Source organism: Camelus bactrianus, chromosome 2, assembly GCF_048773025.1.
Source record: "Camelus bactrianus isolate YW-2024 breed Bactrian camel chromosome 2, ASM4877302v1, whole genome shotgun sequence".
NCBI classification, from domain to species: domain Eukaryota; kingdom Metazoa; phylum Chordata; class Mammalia; order Artiodactyla; family Camelidae; genus Camelus; species Camelus bactrianus.
In genome coordinates, this window is record NC_133540.1 from 107607530 (window position 1) to 107632991 (window position 25462).

Genomic DNA, 25462 nt, shown 5'->3' on the forward strand with positions numbered 1-25462 from the left:
GGGCACTTCCTAACTCATTTTATGAAGCTAGTATTGTCATCCTTATACCAAAATCAAACAAAGCCAGTATAAAAAAAAAAACAAAAATAATTACAAACCAATATCCTTCATGAATACAGACATAAAAATCCTTAACATAACTAGTCATGAACTTTCTAGAGTTTTTATATAAAATAATTGGCTCTGTAGAAAAAAAAACTTAACAAAATATTGGCAAATAGAATTTAGCAATTTATTAAAAAAGAACTATACATCATGGTTAAGTGAGGTTTATTCCAGGGATACAAGGCTGGTTCAATATTCAAAAATCAGTATAATCCACCACATTAACAGGCTAGTGAAGAAAAATCACAATCATATTAATGAACGAAGAAAAAAATCTGACAGAATTCAACACCTATTCCTGATTAAAAACTGCCAGAAAAATAGGAATATAAGAGAACTTCCTCAACTTCATTAAGAGCACCTACAGATAACATTTTATTTAACAGTAAAATACTATACACTTTCCTCCTAAGATTGGGAACAAAGCAAGGATCTCCACTCTTACCATTCTTATTGAACAATGTTGGAAGCTCTAGCCCGTGAAGTAAGGCAAGATAAGGAAATAAAAGACATACACGTTCAAAAGGAAAAAATAAAACTGCCCCTATTTTTAGATGACATAGTTTTCTATGTGGAAAATCCTGAGGAATCAAGAAAACCTTCAACATGTAAGTGAGTTCAGCAAAGTGCAGGATACAAGATAAACACATAAAAGCAACTATATTTAAATATTCCACAATGAATACGTGAACACTGTAACTAAAAATACAATATGATTCATAAATGCTAAAAAAATCAAATATTCTGGTATAAATCTAGCAAAACATATACAGGACTTGCATGCTGAAAATACAAAATAGGGATGAAAGAAATAAAAGATGTAAATGAATAGAAAGATAGCATATTTATGGATTGTAAGACTCAACATAGTAAAGATGTCAGTTTTTCCCCAAATTGATATACAGGTTTAACGCAGTTCCTATCAAAACCCCAGCAAGACTTTTTGTGGATATGGACAAGATTATTCTTAAATTACATGGAAGGACAGAGGTACTAGAATAGCTAAAACAATTTGAAAGAAAACAGAGTGAGAGTCCTCAGTCAACTCAATTTTAAGTCTTGTTATAAAACCAGTTATCAAAAATGTATGGTGTCAGTGGAGGGACAGACATATAGATCTGACAACAGATTATAGATTTGGAAACAGAAGAGAGAACCCAGAAACAGACTAATATAAATATGTCCAACTGACTTTTGACAGAAGTACAAAAGCAATTCAATGGAGAAAAGATAGCCTTTCAACAAATGGAACTAGAGTAAGTATACAACCACAGATAAAAAAAATAAACCTCGACCTAAGTCTCACATTTTATTTAAAAAAAAAAAAAAAAAAAAAAAACCTCGAAATGGATCAAGGATTTAAAATCCATAAAACTATAAAACTTTAAGAAAAAAAAAGGAAAAAAATCTTCAGGATCTAGGGCTAGGCAAAAATACCAAAAGTGTGACCTATAAAAGGAAAAATGGATGAACTGTACTTCATTAAAATTTAAAACTTTTGCTCTGTGAAGGACCTTACTAAAAAGATAAAAAGACAAGCTACAGAGAAAATATTCACATACCACGTGTCTGACAAAGGACTACTATCTTAAAATGTGTATTAAAATTTTTATCAAAATGCAACAGCAAAAACAAAACCAAATAATTAGAAAATTGGGGGGGGGGGGACAGAAAAAAAAAAAAAAAACACCAAAAGGATATACAGATGACAAACAGGCACACCAAAGATATCCAACATCACTGGCCATTAAGCAAGTGCAATTTAAAACTACAATGAGATATTACTTACATATCTACCAAGTTGGCTAACATAAAAAATAATGACAACACCAAATCACTGCAAGGATGCAGAGAAACTGGATGGCTCATATGCTGCTGATGAGAATGTAAAATGACAAAGCCACTTTGGACAACAGTTTAGCAGTTTCTTAAACTAAACCTCCAACTACCACACAATTAAGCAATTGCACTTCTGTGCATCTATGTCTGCGAAATGGAAAATTATGTTCACCCAAAAACCTGTACACAAATGTTTGTAGCAGCTTTATTCATTATAAGCAAAAACCAGAAAACAACTCAGATGTCCTTCAATGGGTAAATGGCTAAACTATGATACTTTAATTCCATGAAATATTAGTCAGCAACAGAAACAAACATACTACTGATACACAAGACCTCAATTAATTCCAGAGAATTATGCTGAGTGAAAAAAAATCAGTCCCAAAAGGCTATATATTGAATGATCCCCATTTATTTAACATTCTTGAAATGACAAAGGTATAGAAATAAAGAACAGATTATTGGTTGCCAAAGATTAAGCAGAGGGTATGAATGGGGAGCAGTGGGTATGGCTGTAAAAGGGTAACTTGAGGAATTCTCATAGTGATGGAAATGTTCTGTATCTTGACTGTATCAACATCAATATCCTGGTTGAGATGCCATACAACAGTTTTGCAAACATGCTTCTTTCACTGGGGGAAATGGATGAAGAGCACAGGTGATTTCTCTGTATTATTTATTACAACTGCATGTGAATCTACAATCTGAGAAAGTTTGCTTTTGAAAAAAAGCATATAAAATTAAAAATTCAGTTCCTCAGTCACACTAGTGACATTTCAAGTGCTCAATAGCTACATGTGGCTAATGACTATCATATTGCAAAACAGCAAACTTTTCCATAAATACAGTAAATTCTATTCGACAGCACTGTTTTAGAATATAAGTTCCATGGGGCAAGTGAATATCCCATTTTAGGAAAATAAGTTATTTTTATAAAAAAAAAGTACAAATTGGAGGTCACAAAGAAAAAGAAGTACTAACACATCTGGCCACATTTGCATGAATGTAAAATACCTGTCTATCAAAAAAAAAAATTAGGGGAAAATATGTATAACATATGGCAACTGTTTCCAATTTCTCTCCTTCCATTCTTTCTCAAGCAGGATTTTGCCCCCAATACTTCTACCACTACACTAAAATTGCTCTTATCTAAATCATCACTGATCTTCATGTCAAAAATGAAAGTCAAAGATGAAAGGTCTAATCCACTGGGAAAACAGCAATTCTAAGTTTGTATTCAACTAATAAAACGTTTGTCTCTGTAACTATTAGAACAAGGAGGGCCCCACCCCCTCACCCCCACCCCTACAACACACACAAAGGAGGAGGAGGAGAAAGGAGAGACAAAAACAGTAAGGACATAGATTTGAGCCACACAGTAAGTATAACTTGACTTATATCTATACAACACTGGACAAACAACCTCAGAAAACACTTTATTTTCAAGTACACATGGAATTATGCTAGAAACCAATAGCAAAAATACAATTAGAAATACAATTATTTGAAAATTAAGAAATATATTTCTACATCAAATAAGAATTCATTGTGTTAAATATTAATAACTTTTAAAATTATTAATATTAACTAGAAAATATTTTTAACCAAATAAAAATTATATATATCCCAACTTGTGAGATACAACTAAAGTCATGCATAGAAGAAGAGCATACAAATTCATATATTAGAAAAAAAGAAAGACTGAAAAATTAATGATGTAAGCATCCAACAAATAGGTGGGGAAAAAACAGCAAATCAAACTCAAAGAAACTAGAAAGAAAGAAATAATAAAGAGCAAAAAGAAACAGAAAACAGCTACACATTAGGGAGGATTAACAAAGTCAAAAGACAGCTCTTTGGGGGAAAAAAAAAAAAACCTGTTTTTAAAAAAAGCACTATTAAGAATGATAAGTCCCAGGCAAGCGTGGTCAAAAAAAAAGAGAAAAGGCACAAATAACCAGTATCAGAGATAAAAAGGGAGACATCACTGTCAAGCCCACAGACATTAAAAAAAAAAAAAATGAAGACATCATAAATAATTTTACTCCCATAAATTTTAAACTTAAATGAAATGCATATTATTTTTTTTAAAAATAAGCATACCATGCCTGATATAAGAAAAAAAAAGATCTGATAGTTCTATATCTACTAACAAGTGAAATCTGTAACTTAAAACCTTCCCACAAAGAAAACCCTAGGCCTAAATGGCTTCATCAATAAATTTCACTAAATAATCTCTAATACCAATCTCATACAAACTCTTCCAGAGACTAGAAAAACAAGAAACACTTCCAACTCATTTTATGAGGCCACCATAACCCTGATAATGAAACTTTGCAAGGGTATTAAAAGAAAGAAAAATTACAGGCCTATTTTATTCATGAAAATAGATGCAAAATTCCTAAACAAAATATTAAAGTAGTAATACAGAAATTATGTGAATGATATGTTACATAAAATGTAAAAATTATATTAGTGATTGATAAAAACAATGCATCACAACTTGAATTTTTATTAATATAAAGTTGTTAACAATATTTGAAAGTCAACCAATGCAATTCCTGATGTTAACAAAATAAAGAAGTCACAAAATCAACTCAATATATGTAGCGAAACCAACTCATCATCCACTCATAATAAAAAAAACTGCACAAACTAGAAATAGAAAGGAACTGATAAAGGCATTTACCAAGAAAACACACACACACACACCCCTCATACTTAATTGTTAAATATGGAAAGCATTCCATCTACAATCAGAAATGAGACAAGAATGACGGCTATCACCACTTCTATTCTACACTGCTACATTGTACCAGAGGGCATGGCCAGCACATTAAGACTTAAAAGGAAATAAAAATTCTAAGAACTGGAAAGGAAGAAATAGAACCATTGCTACTCACAGACAATACAATCAAGTGTATATGAAATCCAAAAGAATCTACAGATTATCTGTTGGATTACCCAGATAATTTAGCAAGGTTGCTGGATTGTAATTGTATATCTCTCTAATACCAACACTGAGAAAATAAAATTAAATCTAATGGCGTAGACCTATTAGCGGGATTTACACAGCTGATAAATCCTTCCACCAAAGACCACCCTAACATTAACTTTTTCTCAGAACAGTGCCACTCTCAGGATTTCCTCATCACTGAACTTGGAAACAGCGGAGTGCTCCCAGCTTACCCACTCCTTTGGTGATCTCTCCATCTCATGGCTTTAAACGCTAACAAAATGCTAATTTACATCTCCAAACTATACCTCTTCCCTGACTCCAAACCCACATCAAACTACCCACAAGTATCCCCACTTTGTGTAACTAATAGACATCTCAAACCAAACATGTCTAAAAGTGATCTTCTGATCCTCCACCACAGATCTGCCCTAACTACAGTCCTGGCAACAGAAATTTTCAGTTGCTGAGGCCAAGAAAACTGAAATGTTTTTGCCTCCTCTTTCCCTCCCATCTCATGTCTGATCATTCAGCAAATCTTGCCAGTTCTAAATTCAAAATAAATTCAGATCATATGGTAACTCTATGTTTAACCTTCTGAGGAACTACCAGACTGTATTCCAAAGTGGCTACACCATTTTCAGTATCTACCAGTGTTGTATGGGGATTCTCATTTCTCTAGGTCCTCACCAACACCTGTTGTTGTCTTCTTGACTGTGACCATCCTAACGGTATCTCACTGTGATTTGAACTTGCATTTTCCTAATGACTAATGTTGCTGACTGTCACATACATGCTTGTTGGCATTTGTGTATCTTCTTTGAAGAAATGTCTATTCAGATTCTTTGTCCATTTTTAAATATAAGGGTTACTTGTCTGTATTATTGAGCTGTAAGAGCTTTATATTTTCTGAATACAAGTCCTTTAATCAAATATAAAATATTTTCTCCCAGTCTGTGGGCTGTCTTTCCACTTTCTTGATGGTGTCCTTTGAAGTACATATTTTTATCTTGATGAATTTACCTATTTTTCTCTTTTGTCATTTACACTCTTGGTGTTCTATCTAAGAAACCACTGCCCAAACCAAGTTCAAAAAGATACATATCTTTGTTTTCTTCTAAGAGTTTAATAGTTTTCATTCTTACATTTAATTCTTTTGCATGTGGAATATCCAGTTGCCCCAGTACCATTTGTTGAAAAGACTATTCGTTCTTCATTGAATGGTCTTGGTACCACTTGAAAAATCAACTGACCGTAAGTATAAGGGTTTACTGCTTGACTCTCAATTCTATTTCATTGATCTACATGTCTACGCTTATGCAAGTAGAACACTGTCTTGATTACTGTGCTTTGCCATTAGTTTTAAAATTAGGAAATGCTGAGTCTTCCAACTTTGCTCTTCTTTTCCAAGACATTCAGGACCCCCTGCATTTCCATGTGAAATTCAGAATCAGCTTGTGAACTGCTGCAAAGTCAGATGGAATGTTGACAGGGACCACGCTGAATCAACAGATCATAAGTCAAATCTAGGCACTCCTTTACTTTAAAACCTTCAATAGCTCGTACCTCACGCAGAGCAAAAGCCCAAGTTCTTAAAATGGCCTAGTTACAGTCCTAAATAGTCTGGTTCCCTAATAACTCTCAAAGCATTTCTTGCTACTCTCCCTCTTGCTCTTTCTTAAACTCATCCAGTATTTTCTAACTTCACTGCTGTTACACTTGATTCATAGCCTGAAATGTACTTCCCCTCTCAGATATCCACCTGACTTACTCCTTACAAGACATTACTCATGGCACCTTTATGAGGCTTTCCCTAGCCACCCAATGCAAAACTGTACACACACAAGAGTTCTCTCCATCTCCTCTTTATTATTTTCTTGCTCCAAAGCAATTATTACTCTATAATTTAGACGTTTATTTTGTTTAATGTCTGTATACTCTGACACTAGAAAGTAAAACTCTTTGAAAACAAATGTTTTTTTGTCAATTCTGTTCACTCCTACATTGCCATCACTAAACAGTAATAAGTACCAAAATTAAATACCAGTACTAAAACAATGTCTAGCACATGTAAGCATTCAATCAATTCTTGCTGGATAAAGGAAGGATTAAGGCAGGGGAAAAGAAGCAAAAAGAATGGGAAAGCAGTAAGTACAAGATTCTAAGAAGAAACAAATACTCAATAAACATTAAAAAGTTTAACCCCATTACTAAAACTACATTAAAAGATAAAATAAGATGGAATTAAAATATTGTTATAGTGCCTATTAAATAAAAAGTAATTTTTAAAATAATAATAGTGTTGACAAGGCTATAGTAAAATAAAAATTATCAATACATTGTGATGAGTATAAACTGGTATAACCTTTCTGAAAAGCAAAATGGCACTATGTATCAAGAAATTTTAGGTTCTGTATATTCACTGACCTAATGATTCCACTTCCAGAAATTCATCATAAAAAAAAAAATCACAGATTTATATAAGAATTTATAAAGAGATGTTGAAAATACCAGAACTTTTTACAAAGGAAAACTGAAAAACAACTAAATATCTGGTGAGAAGGGAATGATAAAGTAATTTCTGGTGATAGTATAATGTATTAAATACTTAACATATTCCAGCTAGAATGTTAAGACCATAATTTTACTTAATTCTTAAAACAGTAAGTAATATTATGCCTATTTTGCAAATAAGAAAACTAAGGACTAGAAAAAGTAAGTATCAGGCTTAAGGCTTTTAAACAGCAAAACTAAGATCTGAACCCAGGTTTGTTAGACCACACTAAATACAATATCCTTGTAGATTCATAAGACAGAATTTTATACAGCCATTAAATACTATATTTTGGATACTACTTAATTGGAGTTTTTTTAACAATGTTAAAAAAGAAAGCAAAACACAAAACTTAATATAATTTATACAGATACCAAAGGGGACTGGACTATATTAGACTAGAAAGGAAATCCTGGGTAATGGTAACTTTATTTTTATCTACTACTTTTTTTATATACTACTTTTGCATTTTCCAAATAATCTATAATACATACATTCTTGCATAATAGGGAGAAAAAACAATCACTATCATCAATTAAAGCTAAATCTTGTACTTCCCTGTATACTTCCTCCAGCTAGCAAACTATAGAGCCCTTCACCTCTTTTTTCATTGTGTCTATCTATGTGGAAAAAGATCTAAACATATAAGCAGTGTAAGTATCCAACCAGTATTTAGTATAGAGAGGAAACTCTTATGTATAAAAACATAAGTAGCTGATACTACCTTCCAATCACTTTGTATATCCAACTTATTTCAATCCCATTTATTCACTTAATGTTCACATTTAATTATCACCTGATCTTATGGAACTTCCTTTTTTCATAACAAGAGCCTTATTAATATACTAGTTTAAACAAGCTTGTGCAGCTTCTTTACATACATACCTGACCTAAATATTCTAAAAGGATATGGGAAATAAGGATGGGTAAGTAAGTTTTGATATATAATGGAGAAATGTGGGAGGACTGATTCTCAAGTGAAGAACCTAAAAACAAATAATATAAATTTTTATTAATAGTGATACCATGAATATATAAATTTCATATACACATTTTCCAAACGTTTCTAACTCTATTACTCAATTTTAACCTGAGAGAACATAACTAATACATATTTGCTCACAGTTTACCAATATTCCAGCATGGTAAGCAGAGGTCTTAACAACTCTAGTTTGTGCTTTTTTTTTAAACAAATAAGGATAACTGTTCTTTTAACCACTAAGAAAAAATTGAGGGTGAACATGAAATCTATAAATAATAGTGAATATGAACTCTAACAATGGTATGGCAATGGTCAGTACTGCCATTTAAAGTGGATATACAATAAGCACCACTTGGGGGAAAAAAAAATCCTCCTACTGAAAACTCTATCATGAACATCCTAACACTTAAAAAATTTCCCGTATCATTTTATGAATTAGTCTGTTACATGTGTGTACTGTAAGGACTAGTAATTTTAAATAACTTACCTCTATGGAAAAATATCCAGAATTAATTTCTCTAATAATCAAGAAAGATATTCTATTTAATACTCAATATCAACTATCTAGAAAGAATAGGTCTAAGAAAATTGATACAATCAAATACGTTACTAATATTTTAGCTCTTTAAAAACATCAAAAAAGGAACAAAAACAAAAAGCATCTCTCTGTATAGGAAAGTCAGAGAACATGGCACAATACCAGACAAGGTCAGAAAACATCTCTCCCAGAGACAATTGCTACTAACAACCAAAATAATCAGTCTTTACAGGAGATTAAGTTACCTACAAAATACTGCTGTGATAAGCCTAAGGAAGACACTAAACTCATCAAGGTACCAGAGTGTCACAAAAAAGACAGTATGTATAGAAAATGTAACCAAACTAAGGTAACCAATAATCTTAAAATATATCTCTGTCATAAGAACTATTAGAAGTGAAAACTGAAGACATTCTAAATATTGATAAAGTATGGTTAAATAAATCATGGCACCAAAAAAAAAAAAAAATCATGTTTTGGTATACCATGCAGCTATAAAAAAGTTGAAGGGAGAATCTAGAAACCAGAAACATCGCTGAGACATAGACTCATGGGGAATTGCCAGTTGCTGAATGACATACAGCTTTGGGCTAAAGAGTGGCAGGAAGGTATGTTTCTCTATAATTCTTCAACACTTTCTATAATCCTTCATTACTTACTACCGGTACTAATCTTGCTTAGTTATCTTAGAGTCTCACACCATTACTTTTACTGACATATTTTTATCTGTACATGTTTATTTCCCCAGTTAGCCATGTTCCTTGAGAATATGAATGATACATACTACTCCGATCTGGCTTTTAGTCATAGTCCCATACATAAAATAGGTGCACAAATAATATTTGTGGATGGCTACAACGTGTAAAATACAAAGCAGCAAGAAGTGGCATTTCAGAAGCAAAAACACTAAAACACACATTAAATGGGAAAACCGCAATATAGTTCTTTAGATTTCTTGGGTCAACATATTTTATACAACCACAAACTAAGAAATTCTGGTCACAAAATCTGTGATTACATTTTCCTTGTTATAAGATTTTTTTTAAATCACTCAAATATGTAAATAAAAGCTTGAAAAACTATGTGTAAAACATACATACTCTATGACTTTAATAATACTTACCATCTGTCTGGCAATGATGCTGTCAATGTGCTTATTAAGGTGACGGCTGATACCTGCAAATTCTACAGCTCTTCCTGTTATCCAACATAATGTCTTCTTACTATAAAAAAAAGTAAATGATGATATATTATATATTTATATAACAAAAGCAAATCTACATCAAACTATAATTCAGAATCAAATCAAAGTCCAAAATATATATAATATTTATAATATAAATACATAATCCTATTCCAAAGAGAAAGCAAAGTTAAAAAGACCAAACTCATTCACTACCACAGGAGGAGACCATTACACTCTGGAAATGGTTATATAAACGGAAAGAACCAAGAATTTATTCTGCCTTTTCAGTAAAACATTATTTCAAGGTTAACAAAATAGCTCTAACTGATGAGGGAAACCTCTTCTTTATTGAAGACAACTATGTAATAGAGTCCAAAACTAATTACCATATTGTAAACCACAATTAAATAGCTGATCAAGAATCATCAACAATCATCAATGAAGGTTAAAATCATTAAGTGAAGGGATGACAGATACACCTGGTGCCAAAGTACCATGCCACCGGTTATTTGCTGGAAGTAAAAAGACAAACATAACTTTACAATAAAATGATCTGGTTGTCACCACCTTGACCTGGTGATCAACACAGCATCCAAATGGTGTGACAACTAAACATTGTATGAGTCTAAGTGAAGCGGTATGAGTACACAGCACTGCTAAATGAAGTACTCTTCCAAAAATGTTTAACCTGAATCTGAAACATCTTTAGACCTAAGGTCTAGTTTATAGAAAATATAGGGAATAGAGGAAAAGTTAAACTACACCATGAAGAAACTATCCACAATACAAAACGTCAGATGTTTTCAACAAAGCTAACAGATCTATATCATGGAGGATGAGAGGGAGAGTGATAAACATGGTGGGTAGGTAAGAAAGACAGTTCTATAATGAAGAAAAAAAAAAAAAAAAGACTCAAGAGATAACAAATGCAATGGGTAGCTCTTGACTGGATTTTGGTATTTTTTTAAGGCAATAAAAGATGTTTTTGGAACTATTAGAGAAATCTAAATATGGTGTGAGTATCATATATTAGAGAATTATTGGTAATTTTGCTAGGAAGGATAATGGTTTTGTGGTTATATAGAATATACTTTTTCTGGAACGTATATGTCAGAGATAACATGTCATAAATTTTTAAAGGAATAAATTTAAAGCTAAATCTTTAAATGAAATTTATCAAAGTCCAAAATATATACATTTATAACACAAATGTATAATAATCAAAAAAAGAACAAAAAATCTCACTTGTCATTATTTACTTTTAAATTATCCAGGAAATTTATATATACAATAGAAATATACATATATAAAGCAAATGTAGCAAAGTTATTAATAATTATTAAGTCTAGAAGGTGGATATACATGAGTTCAAGGTACTATTCTATTTTTCTGTGTGTCTAAATATTTTGCTAATCAAAGTTTTTTAAGTGTACTATGCTGCAAGTAAACTGGTTTGTTTACCTCTGCAAAGTAAAGAAAAAAAATCTTTTTAATTCAAATACTAACCCTTGATTTAAAACCTCTAATCCAAACATGCCAAGTTTTTATAAAGCAGGCCACACTCCATATTTTAAAGGTTATATCTGGTTACATGTCCACATGTGTTCTAAGAAAAAGAAAAATTCAATCATGGTTAAGTAAAGGGAAGGAAGAAAATAAGAGGAAACTTTTTAAATGATAAAAATTAAGAAAAGAACCCCAAATAGCCAAAACAACCTTGAGAAAGAAAAACAAAGCTAGAGCCTTCACACTTCCTGATTTCAGAACATATTATGGTTCCTTAAAAAACTAAAAATGGAGATACCATATGATCCTATAATCCCACTCCTGGGCACATATCCAGAGAAAACTCTAATTCCAAAAGATACATGCCCCCCAATGTTCACAGCAGCACTATTTACAATAGCCAAGACATGGAAGCAACATAAATGCTTGACATGACAGATGAATGGATAAAGAAGATGAAGTGTTTACACACACACACACACACACACACACACACACACACACACACACACACAGTGGAGTATTACTCAGCCATAAAGAATAAAATAATGCCATTTGCAGCAACATGGATGTACCTAGAGCTCACCATGTTAAGGGAAGTAAGTCAGACAGAGAAAGACAAATATCATACGATATCACTTATATGTGGAATCTAAAAAAATGATACAAATGAACTCATTTACAAAACAGAAATAGACTCACAGATACAGAAAATAAACTATGGTTACCAAAGGGGAAAGTAGGGGGTGGGGAGGGATAAATTAGGAGTTTAGGATTAATAAATACACACTACTATATATGAAACTAGATAAACAAGGACCTACTGTATAGCATAGGGAACTACATTCAGTATCTTGTAACAACCTATAATGGAAAAGAATCTGAAAAAGAATATAGATACACACACACGCACACATACCACATAACTGAATCACTTTGCTGTATACCTGAAACTAACACAACATTGTAAATTAACCATATTTCAATTTTTAAAATATGTATATGGTTTAAAAAACATACAAAGATACTATAATCAAAACAGTATGGTACTGGCATACAGACAAACATAAGAGCAACGGAAAAAAACATAAAGCCCAGAAATAAACACTTACATTTATGGCTAAATAACCTTCGACAAGGATACCAAGACTACTCAACAGGGTGGTGCTGGGGAAACTGGATATCCACATTTAAAAGAATGAAGCTGAACCTTCTGTAACACTATATACAAAAATTAACTCAAAATGGCCAGAGACCTAAATGTAAGACCTGAAACTATAAAACTCCTAGAAGAAAACATAGGGGGAAAGCTTCATAACATTGGACTTGGCAATGATTTCTTGGATATGGCAAAGAAACACAGGAAACAAAAGCAAAGTAAACAAATAGGACTACATCAAACTTAAAACCTCTGCACAGCAAAGGAAACAATCAATAGAGTGAAAAGGCAACCTATGGAATGAAAGTATTTGAAAATCATGTACCTGATTAGGGGTTAATATCCAGAATATATAAAAAAAACTCCTAGTGGGGAGTGTATAGCTCAGTGGTAGAGTACATGCTTAGCATGCACAAGGTCCTGGGTTCAATCTCTAGTACATCCATTAAAAATAATAGTAATAATGAAATAAAAATAAATAAATCTAATACCTCCCCCCTAAGAAAATAATTAAAGTGGTAAAACAAGACAAACAAAAAACTGAAAAATTAAAAAAAAAAAAGAATTCCTACAACTCAACAACAAAACACAACTCGATTTTAAGAATGGACAAAGGACTTGAATAGGCAAATAGCCAACAAGCATATGAAAAGATGCTCCACATCATGAATCATCAGGGAGAAGTGACCAAAACCATAATGAGATATGATGTCACAGCCCTTAGGATGGTCACTATCAAAAACAAAAACAAAGCAAAACAAATGCTGTTAAGGATGCAGAGAAATTGGAACCCTTGTGTACTGTTGATGAGAATGTAAAATGGTGCAGACACTATGGAAAACAATATGGAGACTCCTCAAAAAAGTAAAAATAGAATATGATCCAGTAATCCCACTTTTGGATATATATCCAAAAAGACTGAAAACAGGATCTCCAAGAGATATTTGCACACCCATGTCCAATGCAGCATTATTCACAATAGCCAAGAGGTGGAAGCAAACTGTCCATGCAATCTAAATGTTCACCCATAGAAAACTGGATAAAGAAAATGTGGGGTACACATACACACACACACACACACATATTACATAATGGAATATTATGCAGCCTTTAAAAGAAGAAAATCTTGTCATATGCTATAATATGGATGAACCTGTAGGGCATTATGCTAAGCGAAATAAGCCAGTCACAAAAAGACAAATAGTGTATGATGCTTCTTATGTGAGAGGTATCTAAGGTAGTCAAACTCCATACAGATGGCCAACAGGCACATGAAAAGATGCTCAACATCATTAATCATCAGAGCAAATTAAAACCACAATGAGCTGTCATCTCACACCTGTCAGAATGGCTATCATCAAAAAGACACAAATAACAAATACTGGCAAGGATATGGAGAAAAGGGAACCCTTGGGAATGTAAACTGGTGCAGGCACTGTGAAAACAGTATGGAGGTTTCACAAAAAAACTAAAACTACCATATGACCCAGCAATTCCACTCACGGGTATATACACACACAAAAAAAATGAAAACACTAATTCCAAAAGATACAGGCACCCCAATGTTCACATAGCAGCACTATTTACAACAGCCAGGATATGGAAGCAATCTAAGTGTTCATCAACAGATGGATGGATAAAGAAGATGTGGTATATATACAATGGAATACTACTCAGCCTTATAAAAAAAAAGAAAGTGTGGAGGGGGGAATACAGTTCAGTGGTAGAACGCATACTTAGCAAGCATGAGGTCCTGGGTTCAATCCTCAGTACCTCCATTAAAAAAAAAAAAAACAGGAATGAAATTTTGCCATTTGCAACAACATGGATGAACTTAGAAGGTATTACAGCAAGTGAAATAAGTCAGAAAGAGAAAGACAAATACTGTATGATATCACTTATATGGAATCTAAAAAATAAAACAAACTAATGAATATAACAAAGAAGAAACAGACTCACTGATATAGAGAACAAACTGGTGTTTACCAGTGGGAAGAAGGGGGGTAGTACAAGACAGGGGTAGGGAATTAAGAGGTACAAACTACTATGTATAAAATAAATGAGCTACAAGGATATATTGTACAACCCAAGGAATACAGCCAATATTTTATATTAACTATAAATGGAGTATAAACTTTAAAAATTGTGAATCACTATGTTGTACACCTAAAACATAAATAATATTGTACATCAACTATACCTCAACAAAAAATAAAGTAGTCAAACTCTTAGTAAGATGATGGATGCCAGGAGCTAGAGATAGGGAGATGGAGAAAGGAATTGTTCAGTAGTATAGCTTCAGTTCTGCAAAATGAAAAAGTTCTAGAGACCTGTTGTATTAACTATGCACATATTAACACCACTTTCTGTTCACTTAAAAATAGTTAAGATGATAAGTTTTGCTATATGTTTACCACAATTAAAAAAAACTCTAAGGGGTTCAACTACAAAGAAAAAAATATAAGAGAAGGTGGTTTAGCAGGGAAAGAAAATGTTCACTCAAGAGAGGTGGAGTCAGAAACAGAACAGAAAAGAAAATTACAAATAGAAATCCTGAGAAACATACATTTAATTACAACTACACAAATATTTATCAAGGGTGGTTAAGAATTTATCAACTTTAGGTCTCCTGATAAAACAGGTTTACTGGATCTTTATAACTTCAGAAACTATATGCAAAATACTCTACTAGGTACTCTGTATTCCCCTGTATGACTGATTGTACATAAACCATCCCCTACTCAACCACCTCTTTCCTACCAACTACCACTCACCAAAAAGCTCCATCCTCTCCTTCCTATATTTAAAAATTCTCACACATGTCCCTCTACCCCATCCCACCCAACCCATATTTCTTGGCTCAATTAACTTTCCTTCAGGAAAGTTTTCTACTGTCCCAAAGTCTGATTTACACACAGCTCCCACTGCACCCTAGATTTACCTCTATCTTAGCACCTTTGTATTTACTTGTTTAGATTACTAGTCTATAAGCATCTCACAGATAATGTTTTTTTTATTTAGCAAACAAGAGCTTATTAAATATTTGTTATATGCCAACACAAGCCATAAAGTCACTTTAGTTCTTTAAAATATTGGACTTACCATTTCAGTACCTGGAATACTCACGTCCACAATACAGGGCATCTCTTTCCCATAAATAAAATACCTAGAAAAACAAATTTATAATCAGAAGGGTGTTTAAGAATTAGACTGGCTGTTCTTCATATCTACCCAGAACTCTTTCTCCTCCCCAGCTCCACAGGGGTCTGATTTCTAAGAGACCCCTGGCCTTATCAGTGAGCACATCACATGATCTAGGCTGAACCAGGCATAGTCACCTTATCCCCTAAGCTGCAGGAATTGGTCAAGGCAGAGGCATGTGACCAAATCTATCTGGAGGCTCCAGGTAGATAAGCCTATGCTGCCAGGAACCAGGTCCCACTGTGTGAAGAAGCATATCCACAGTAGGGGAGAAGGGGCCACTGTGTACTGATAAGTGTATGAAGGATCTACCTATGGGCAAGTTCCCACCTTAGCTCCTTATTGCGTTCTCTGTCCACTCAATTTCTGTCATATGCTAATTGAACCAGTAACTTTTCCCTCCATAGCCTATTTTAGGCGGTTTCTCTGTTATTTGCAATCCAAAAAGTCTTAACTAAAAACCAGAGCAACTGAATAAGATGGAAATTATCTGTAAAGATATTTCATTGACGCTGTAAAAGGACCTACTGACTCAGCCTTTCCTATTTAGAAAACTTTCATCTATAAGACATGGCGTCGTTCTCTTCCCTACTAGGTATACCCCCAAATTACTATTTAATTCCCTTTTTATACACACTATGCGAATCACATCCTTTTTTTACGCAGTCTATCTGCCTCTTTTTTGTTGCACCCTAAGCAGTACATGGTGAGATGACAATAAGCAGTAACAACACGGTAAGAGAATTCTGAGAATTCAGAGCACTGGGGAAACAAGTAGAAGATGCGGGTGGGAAACAAGTAGAAGATGCGAGTAGCCCAGCCTTGGGATATAAAAGAGGGCTGGCTTCCCCGAAGAGGTACCACCTCTATAGAGAGAAATGTGTGAGTCAACAAAACCAAAGGGGAGGGAAGCAGGGAGCTAGGGAAGGCATTCCAGAGGAAAGCTGTTCTCAGGCCTAGATTTCACAAACTTGGCATCTCAAGGGAGAAATGCAGCAACTAAATATGGTTATTCAAAGGAAAAAAGTAACAGAAGATGAAGAGGTAAACAGAAGCCAGATCATGAAGATCCCGAAAGCCAAATTAAGAAGTTAAGATTTTATCCTGAAGGCAATGAAAAGCCACAAAACAAGGTTTTTAGCAGAGGAGTTACAGGTTCAAATGTGTCAGAAATTACTCTGGCTACAGTGGGGAAAATGGAGTGGAAGACAAGTCTGCAAGCAGGGATAACCACTTAGGAGGCTACCGCAGCAATCCCGGTGAGAGATGGTGCTAACCATGGAGGAGGATGACAGCCTTGGGAAGAGAAAAGGCACAGATTCAAGAGAGATTAAGGAGAAAGAATCCAACAGGACTCGGTGATCAATCAGAATACAAAAGGAAAAAGAGAAGAAAAGGAATAGCCCATGTTCCTGCCAAATTATTATTAGCAGTGCCTACTATTTACTGAATGCTTACCACACATGCATTATCTCATTTAATCTTCCCCTAGAAAGAAAGCAGAAGAGAGGCAGTTTGTTTGTATTTTTGGTTTGAGGCTCAGAGAGGGAAGGTTGATAATGACTACAGTTTGGGATTTGCTCAATTTAAGACGCCTGTGGAAGCATACAAATAAACATGTCATGAAGATAGATGGTATATGAGCCCAGTAATCAGGAAAAAGCCCTGCGTGGGAGATAAGAGAATTATCAGCATACAGATAGTAACTGCGAGAAATATTTTTTAAACTAAAATATCCCCTTTATTCATGCCAAAATTTATTTACTATCCTATATACCTATAGCTTTGGGACTAATGTTAGGAGGAAAAGTGAGTAAAATTGAGTGAAGCTCACAGTTACCATAGGGAGGAGGTAGCTCAATGTAGCAACAAGCATATAATGGAAATACTACATCAAATGTTCAGAGTTAATACAATGAGTAAGTGATTATCTCTGCTGGGGAAAGGAACAAAAGAACACTTTACAACAAATACCACCTAAATCTTGAAGTAGGTTATCAGAGAGTTTAAGGGGAGGAGGACAGGGAGACCAGTGAAGACACTACAAGCAGAAGAAATTTTTCAATTTCAATTCAAAAACAAAAGAAATTTTTTTAAAAAGATGGCTTGCTTTAGAATAGAAAAACTAAATATTATTCATGTCAGTCTCCCAATCTAATTCTTAAATTTAATGAATAGAGTGGATATATAAAAAAAAATTTTTTAAAGGAACATAGGGGATATTCACGCTACTAAATACCTGAGCATATTATGAAAGTAACATTATAAAAGCAAATGGTACAGCTACAAAAATCCAGTAAAAGACAAAAGAAGTATTATTAAAGGTCAAGTCCAGATATAGTCCTAATAACATCTGGCTTACTCATTGTCTGGCATGGTAAATATCAAAAAAATTACAGTCTCTTCTTTAATTGCTAATAAAACTACTTCTAAAGGCATTTAAAAATGTGATCTGATAAGATTTGATGTTTGACCTGACAAACTGAGATCCTTCCAAAGACTTAAAACGTGAGCTTGTATATAAGGTGAATGGAAGGAAGGCAAAAATGGTAGCTATTCTCCAAAATTCACCTTGTCTAATAAATGATTACTGCTTTGCATATCAAAAGACATGCCTAACCACGGATAATCACGAAGAAAAGGGAGATTTTAAGAGAAGAAAAATCCTCAGATAGTATTAAAAAAGCATGTACCAACACTGGTAATATTTATCTAGCCTCTATTTTATACAGCTGCTATGCCTACTTTAATAAGGAAAAAACATTCCTTTACTATAACTTGAGCTTACTTCTTCTATAAAGTCCAGTACTGGGTCCTCTTTACTCTCCCCTTCAAGGCAACCAAAGTCAACAGGTATACAAATTGACAGTCGTAAGTACTACACTCTGATTTGTCCTGGGTTGTGTTGTTTTATACGTTAGTCTTTTTTCATGAACTTAAGTGTTGCATCCTTGTAGGAAAGCAGCCATTTCCTTCCTATTCTTTTCACTGTCTCCACCACTGCAGACCCCTTGAACAATAAAGGCTCTGGCACAGGAACAAAAAGTTGATTGAATTTCTGACCTTTAAAAGCAGACAATATAAGAAAATAGAACCACGCTGATTATCAAAACACAAAACACATGATGTTTACGTTGCTTTAAAGATTTAAGAAGTCTTTCATTGAAAACTGAAGAACGAGGATTAAAATTAGTTACAAAGAGAGCTGGGCAACTGAGAGAAAAACGATGGAAATAATAAAAACAGAACTAAATGGCTGCTGTTGTTGGGATGAAAAGATAGCAAAAAAAAAAAAAAAAAAAAAAAGGAAGAGAGGCAGCTGCAAACCAGTCATTGTTTTCTGAGAAGCCAGGTTCATCCCCAGATTCTCTCTCGGAGCTCAACCAATCCCCACCTTTTCTGAGTTAACCAGTCTCCAGGCAAGCAGCGCTTTTTGATTGGCTTAAAGACGTTGAGTAGAAAAACCAGCCAATCAAGCTGGATTGGCCAGAGTCAGAACTGTGCTATGGAGACATTACAACCACTGCATGGCGAGAATGTGTACAAACCTGTCGGTGCCACAAATATCAGATTCTAGTTCGGCAAAGACTGTTGCCGAAAGGAAGGTTCTTTAAACCAACAGTGAGCTTGATCTAGCATCTACACTTTTTTTTTTAATTACTCTAGCTCTCTTTCTGAGAGAGGGTAAAACAAACAAAACCACGTTTTAACCAAAAGAGCGTAAGGAATAAACTGTCCCGGGTCAGATGACTCACTCTATCAAAGACAAATTTCCAAATAGACATCTTGGAGCGGTCCAGATCACACTAGGACTCAAGGAGGGTCCCAGTGGGGATCAAAGTTGCCATGGGGGAGAAGGGTGTGGACTAGAATCAAAGCAGCACAGATAGCAGGAACAGGGAATGCCTCCCCGCAGCACCCAAAATCGGAACGTGCGGAGTGAGTGGCTATGTTTGGATCTGAAGAAGTGAGTAAAGGGCTATGCTAGGACTACGTGCGCGGGAGGGTGGCCCGAAGTTCCAAGAAGGCTTTTCAGGGAGAGGCCGAAGGCGCTCGGAGGGGCGCGAGGTCAAGACCCGGCGGGAACCGACAGGGAAACCCTGGGGGGCGAAAGGGGTGTGCCCGGGGCCTGGAGGCCCGCCAGGGACTGGGAGGCCCGGGAAGCGGCCGCAGCCCCCGCCTTCGCCCGACCTCGGGCGGCGCGCCAGGGCCCGCCTCTCTTCGCTTCCGTCCGGGCGGCCGGGCTCACGGGCCGGACTGGAGACGGCCCGCGCTGGCCCCCCACGTTCGGGGGTTAGGGTTTCGGTCGCAGCGCCCCCCGCCACTGCCTCAGGCTCTCCGCTCCTGCTCGGGGACCCCAGGATCCCTTCCCTCCAGGACCCTCACCCCGGCCCCGCCGCCCCGTCTCCCACCTACCGCCTTTACCTGTTCTAGGAGTGGGCAGACGGCGTCGAGGCCGGGGCCGCGTCGTCAGGAGTGCGACGCGGCGCCGCGGGTCCGCAGCCCTTTCCCGCCGCCGCCACTGCGCTCTCCGACGCGGCGCAGGGCTGGCGAGCAGCGACGGCCGCGGTGGGGAGACGCGGGGCGAGCGGCCGGCGGGGAGACACTGCCGCTCTCCGTCCGGCCTGGGAAGAGCAGCCTCGCAGCAGCCAGCCGCGAGAGGGCGGGTGGGCGGCCGAATGGGGAGGGGTCTCGGGGAGTAGGGAATGGCTGCCACGTCGCCCAGGTGGATCGCCGCCCTCCGCCTCCTCCACCTCCCTCCACCCCCGCCCGCTCCCTGCCGCGACCTCTGGTTCGTTCCGGAGCTCCGCTAGGGCGCGTCGGCCCGCCCCGTGAAGCCGACCCCGGCGACCCCTGCCGCGGGCGCTCCCGCCTCTCCCGCTCTCTCCGCTGAGCAAGTCTCGGCCTGGCCGGTTCTGCCGCAGCGGACCCGGCCTCCCACTCACTCACCCCCCACCCCAAAAAAAGCTCTCCCGAAAGCCTGACGTGTTTCCCCCTTCCCTTTTCGGGGGGTCACATGCAGAAACAAGCCCTTTTCAATGTGTTGGGTTTTCGGGGAAGGTGGGAGCTGTTTTGAGCTGGTGAACGTAGCAATAAGGGGCCCGAAATTGCTGAGGATATAAGCGGTGAACCACAGCCTTGTCTGAGCCTCTTCAGACTCTCCCTAGCGCCAAATGCAAAACAAACACAAGGTCGTACTCGCTGGTCGAGGCGGGGAACGAAACGTGAGCGGGGGCGGGCCCGCCAGCGCGCGGGTCCCGGCGGCGAGTAGGAAGAGACCGCCAGGCGAGCCGGGCGGCCTCGGCGTGGCCTAACTGGGCTGTTGACTCGGGGCGTGCTAGGCGGCTGCGGCGGGCGCGCGAGCCCGGCCTCCGCGCGCGCTGTGCTGCCCGCGGGGGGTTTCCGGGCGCGCGGCCGGCTGCCCCTACGCGCGCTCGGGCGACGGACTCGGCGCGGCCACCTCGGAGCGGGAAAACAAAGGGGTCCGCGGCGGCTGCGGCCCCGACCGAGACTGCCTGGCCCCGACCGGCGCTGCCAACGTGTGGTCTGAACACGCTGACGGAGGCACAAAAACGATTGCATGTTTGCAACGTAGACCCGGAGGCGCTGACCTTTGCCCGACTTAGAGCTTCAGTTTCAGGTGCCAAGAAAAAGCAAAGATGTTTTCTTCCCTTTTGGGATCACTGTATTATTAGACTGCCCCCGAAGCCTGCTCCATTTTTTTTTCCTCTTAAACTCTGCTATCCTTAGTTTCTTCTATGTTCTGGCTTGAAATGTTCAGTGTTTTCAGGTACACCAGTTTTTCACCCTTGCTTTCTGGTGGTGGTGCTTATGCTTACTGGTTTTTTCTTCCCCCTGCTTCCCTCCCTTTGCAATTACTTTTTATTCCACCATCAGTGTTTTTCGTAGCGAAACGAAATAGCCAACTGACAAAGTATTCCTTTGCGTCGAAGAGACTGTCAGTGTTGCTATAGTAATTGCTTTAAACTGAGTGGAAATTTGGGGGAAATGCAAGTGAATTGTTATCTTCATTTAAGTCTAATTGAAACACTTACTCACGAAGACATTCTAGTTTTTTGGTTTTGTTTTTTTTAAGAAACCAGTAATCTTTAAGCAGACTCCTGGGGATGGATGGTAAATTTTCTAATGAAACCAACCACACAGGGAAAAAAGAGATGTTTTCCTTTTGTATTATTTTTGTATTTTTTAAAATCCCTTGAGCCCCTGTTAAGAAATTGCAATACAGACACCTCTATTAATGTTTTTATTAATTTCAAAACAGGAAAGTTTTAACAAAGTACCTAGAATCTCAAGATACAGCTTATTGCTGAGAACCAAACATTACCTCTGCCTGAACAGCTATTAAAAGAGACTAATAAGTGATATATGCCACTTTATGAATGAAAGAACACTAGTAATTATAAACTTCAAACAAATCTAGCAAGTTAGAATTAATTTTGTTCATATGAAATATGTTCACCATGTTAATAAAAACTGGCATTTAAATTCTTGATTTTTTTTTTTTTTTGAACATTGTTAAGGATTCATCACATTTTAGATCTGGACAATAAGAAATAAAGTATTCTTAACATTGGAAAATGTATTCCATGCTAGCAAGACATCATCCAGGCTGAGTATTTAAAGAAAAACAAACAGTTTGCTTACTATACCAAATAAAGAAAAAAAGTCAGTACTTTAAAGTCTGAAATTCAGACTCAAAGGAAGAACAAAGCAATCTTTACTCAACAGTCACAATGCCAGCTTTCTTTGTGAATATTTATAAAGCGTTTCTGCTTCCTTATTGGTTTAAACTCTAAGCCAATAGGAAAAGTACACGTCTTTTAAAGGTTGAGACATTAGCATTGGGTTAAACATTGGATAAATGGGTTGTTTATCATGCTCATTCTCATTCCAGATGGTGTATCTTTTAATTTAAAAGAAGAAATTTAAGACTTTGAGTTTTTGAGTATTTCAATGTACCTTGAATACCAAGGTACTACTCCTGATCACACTCTGCTCTCTGTAATCTTCCAACTGGTTGTTACAGTATTTAATTCTCTAAAATGCCAGATAAATCTGAAGAATGACAAAATGCTGCCTCTTAACACTTTAAGATGAACTCTGGCATTTCTTTAGATGAAAGACTGGCCTTTAAGGAAATAATAAAGTTTACATTTTGGAAAATATCTTGGATTTTTGTAAATAAAATAACTGCATTTTAAGTAAATCTTTTATATTTGTCTAAAGCATCTTTAGTCTAATGAATAAATTCTAAACATGCTTGTTTATATTAATGTTTAAAAACATCAGTGATTTCCTCCCAGTCACACATAATCTATGTCACCTTTGCATTCCTATACTTTGATTTTTGACTTGGAGCATTCTGCTTAATTATGATTATTTAAAAATTTATAATCTCCCTTAGTAGATCATCAATTCCTTGAAGATGGGTTCTGTTTTCCATTCTGCCTTGTATTCCTCACTGCCAAACTCAGAACCTTGTACAAATAAATAGCCCTTGGACATGTGATAAGTGAAAGAATGAGCATTACTCTATGGCACAGCATTTTTTTCAAAAGAAAATGTCTCAGGATTTTTTTCCTCTTTTACATGATAGCTGACAAATACTTGTTCTCATTCCCAAGTAAACTTAGAATAACACTTTGTAAGAACTTTATTAAAAGAAAATAAGGACCAACATATGTTGGAACTCCTGTTTTTCAGTTTTATGTCTGGTAGAAACTAGATAGTGGGTAATAGTCCTGTTATCTAAAGTTAGTAATATCAATGGGCTTATCTTTATAAAATATTTCTTTACCACACTTAACAGGAGCTGCAAGCTCTATGGCCTTGGGAATATTACTTTAAGCCCTCTAAAACTCAGTTTTCTCATCTCGCAAATACAGTCGTTTTTATCTACTTTCTGATTAATTGAAATAATGAAAGCATATATAAGTAAGGGCTCAACAGATGTTAGTTATTACTTGCTGATATTAGTGGACTTAATCATAAAGAAAAAGTAATTTTCTTTATGCAATTATTTATCTATAAAAGGCAGACATGTAAGTGCTGTTAAGAAAAAAGAGGAGGAAACAAATATCCTGAGGGAAGGATGAAGATACTAGGATGAAGATCTACTGAGAGGAGATAAACTTTTAAGAATTGAAATTTACTAAGAGAATAGCTCTTAAGTGTTCTCAGCGCACACACACACACACAAACACTCAAAAGGTAACATAACTATGAGAAGTGATGGATGTGTTCATCGTAGCAAGCATTTCACAATGTATACCTATATCAAATCATCATGTTGTGCACTTTATGTACAGTTTTGTCAATTATACCTCAATAAAGCTGGGGGAAGGGGAAGGGAGAATTAAAGGGGAAAAGTCAATCTGTTAAAAAACCAAATGACAGCAACAACAAAACCCCAAATCCTGCCACTCCTACAGAAATGGACTTCCAATAGACCTCAGACCTAGATCCACTCTTGAGAAGTTTATCTGTTTTTCCCACTTTCTCCATAAGCGAATGGGCAGACATGATGCATTCTCCAAGCTTGACATGCAAAGGTAGAAATAGAAGTGACAAAAGAGAGTATAAAAAAACAAACAAACAAACAAAAAAAAAACACCTAGAGAACTAGAACCACAGAATGGATGGCAAGGACAGCTTCCTTGTGCCTGGGATAATCCTTTTGTGATTAGGATAGCAACTGTAACAAAGAAGAACAGATATGACTCCATATTAGATCTGTTCCTTTGGCTCTAACCCTGTGCTTTGTTTCTTGTGGTTAGTCATGCTGGTTTTATGGCTTTTATAAAAGAATATCTCAAGGCTCTGACCTTTAAGGGTATAACACTTTCCCATTCACATGAAGATAAAAAGTTGCAGAATAGAAAGTAATATATGTCTTGTTGAAGGTTTACAGGGACACCATGACCTGACCCACATGGACAGCTGCAAGAACAAAGGATTCGGACACCAAGAAGTCGGCAACAACCAATCACACACCCTCCTCTTCTTAGTATAAAACGAGCCTGAATTCTGACTTGAGGAAGATGGTTCTCCAGGATATTAGTCTGCTATCTTCTTGGTCTGCTGGCTGTCTGAATAAAGTCATTATTTCTTGCCCCAACACCTCGTCTCCGATTTTTTGGCCTGTCGTGCAACAAGCAGTACGAGTTTGGACTTGATAACAAATGTTGGCGAAGCTACTCATGGCCAGCCAGCCCCAGTTGGGGAATTTTGGGTTAGGCCCCAGCAGCTGCCAGGACCACTTGTCCTGAGGATTTTCCCTTCAAAATTCCCTGAAGTGGCTGCCCCAGCGCTTGGCAGTTGGAACTAGGAAGTTGACATCTGGGAGCCAATGGGCTCCTTAAAGTAGGGTAAGTCGCTCTGGTGTGTATAGTCGGAAACTTTATTCCTCTCCAAT

General features: G+C 36.6%; 1 protein-coding gene and 1 long non-coding RNA gene across 15 annotated transcripts in view; one reads left to right on the top strand and one right to left on the bottom strand.

The window, feature by feature from the left end:
* Positions 1-20670, bottom strand: part of N4BP2 (NEDD4 binding protein 2) — a 67001-nt gene extending 46331 nt beyond the window's left edge. For 2 of the 14 annotated variants that reach the window (XM_074348999.1, XM_074348974.1), the window contains exons 1-5: positions 20452-20645; positions 15928-15991; positions 11667-11766; positions 10098-10197; positions 8340-8440 (exon numbers count right to left, since the gene is read on the bottom strand). The gene's annotated coding sequence lies outside the window, so the exon portion shown is untranslated. Of the gene's footprint in view, positions 1-8339; positions 8441-10097; positions 10198-11666; positions 11767-15927; positions 15992-17484; positions 17515-20451 lie in introns of all 14 variants that reach the window. The other 12 variants (XM_074349002.1, XM_074348986.1, XM_074349013.1 and 9 more) reach the window with 10 other exon arrangements.
* Positions 20671-21233: 563 nt separating this feature from the next.
* LOC141574291 (uncharacterized) lies at positions 21234-25165 on the top strand. Its single transcript, XR_012501200.1, has 2 exons — positions 21234-21667; positions 24951-25165. It is a non-coding gene; the product is annotated as an uncharacterized LOC141574291 (long non-coding RNA).
* Positions 25166-25462: the final 297 nt, after the last annotated feature.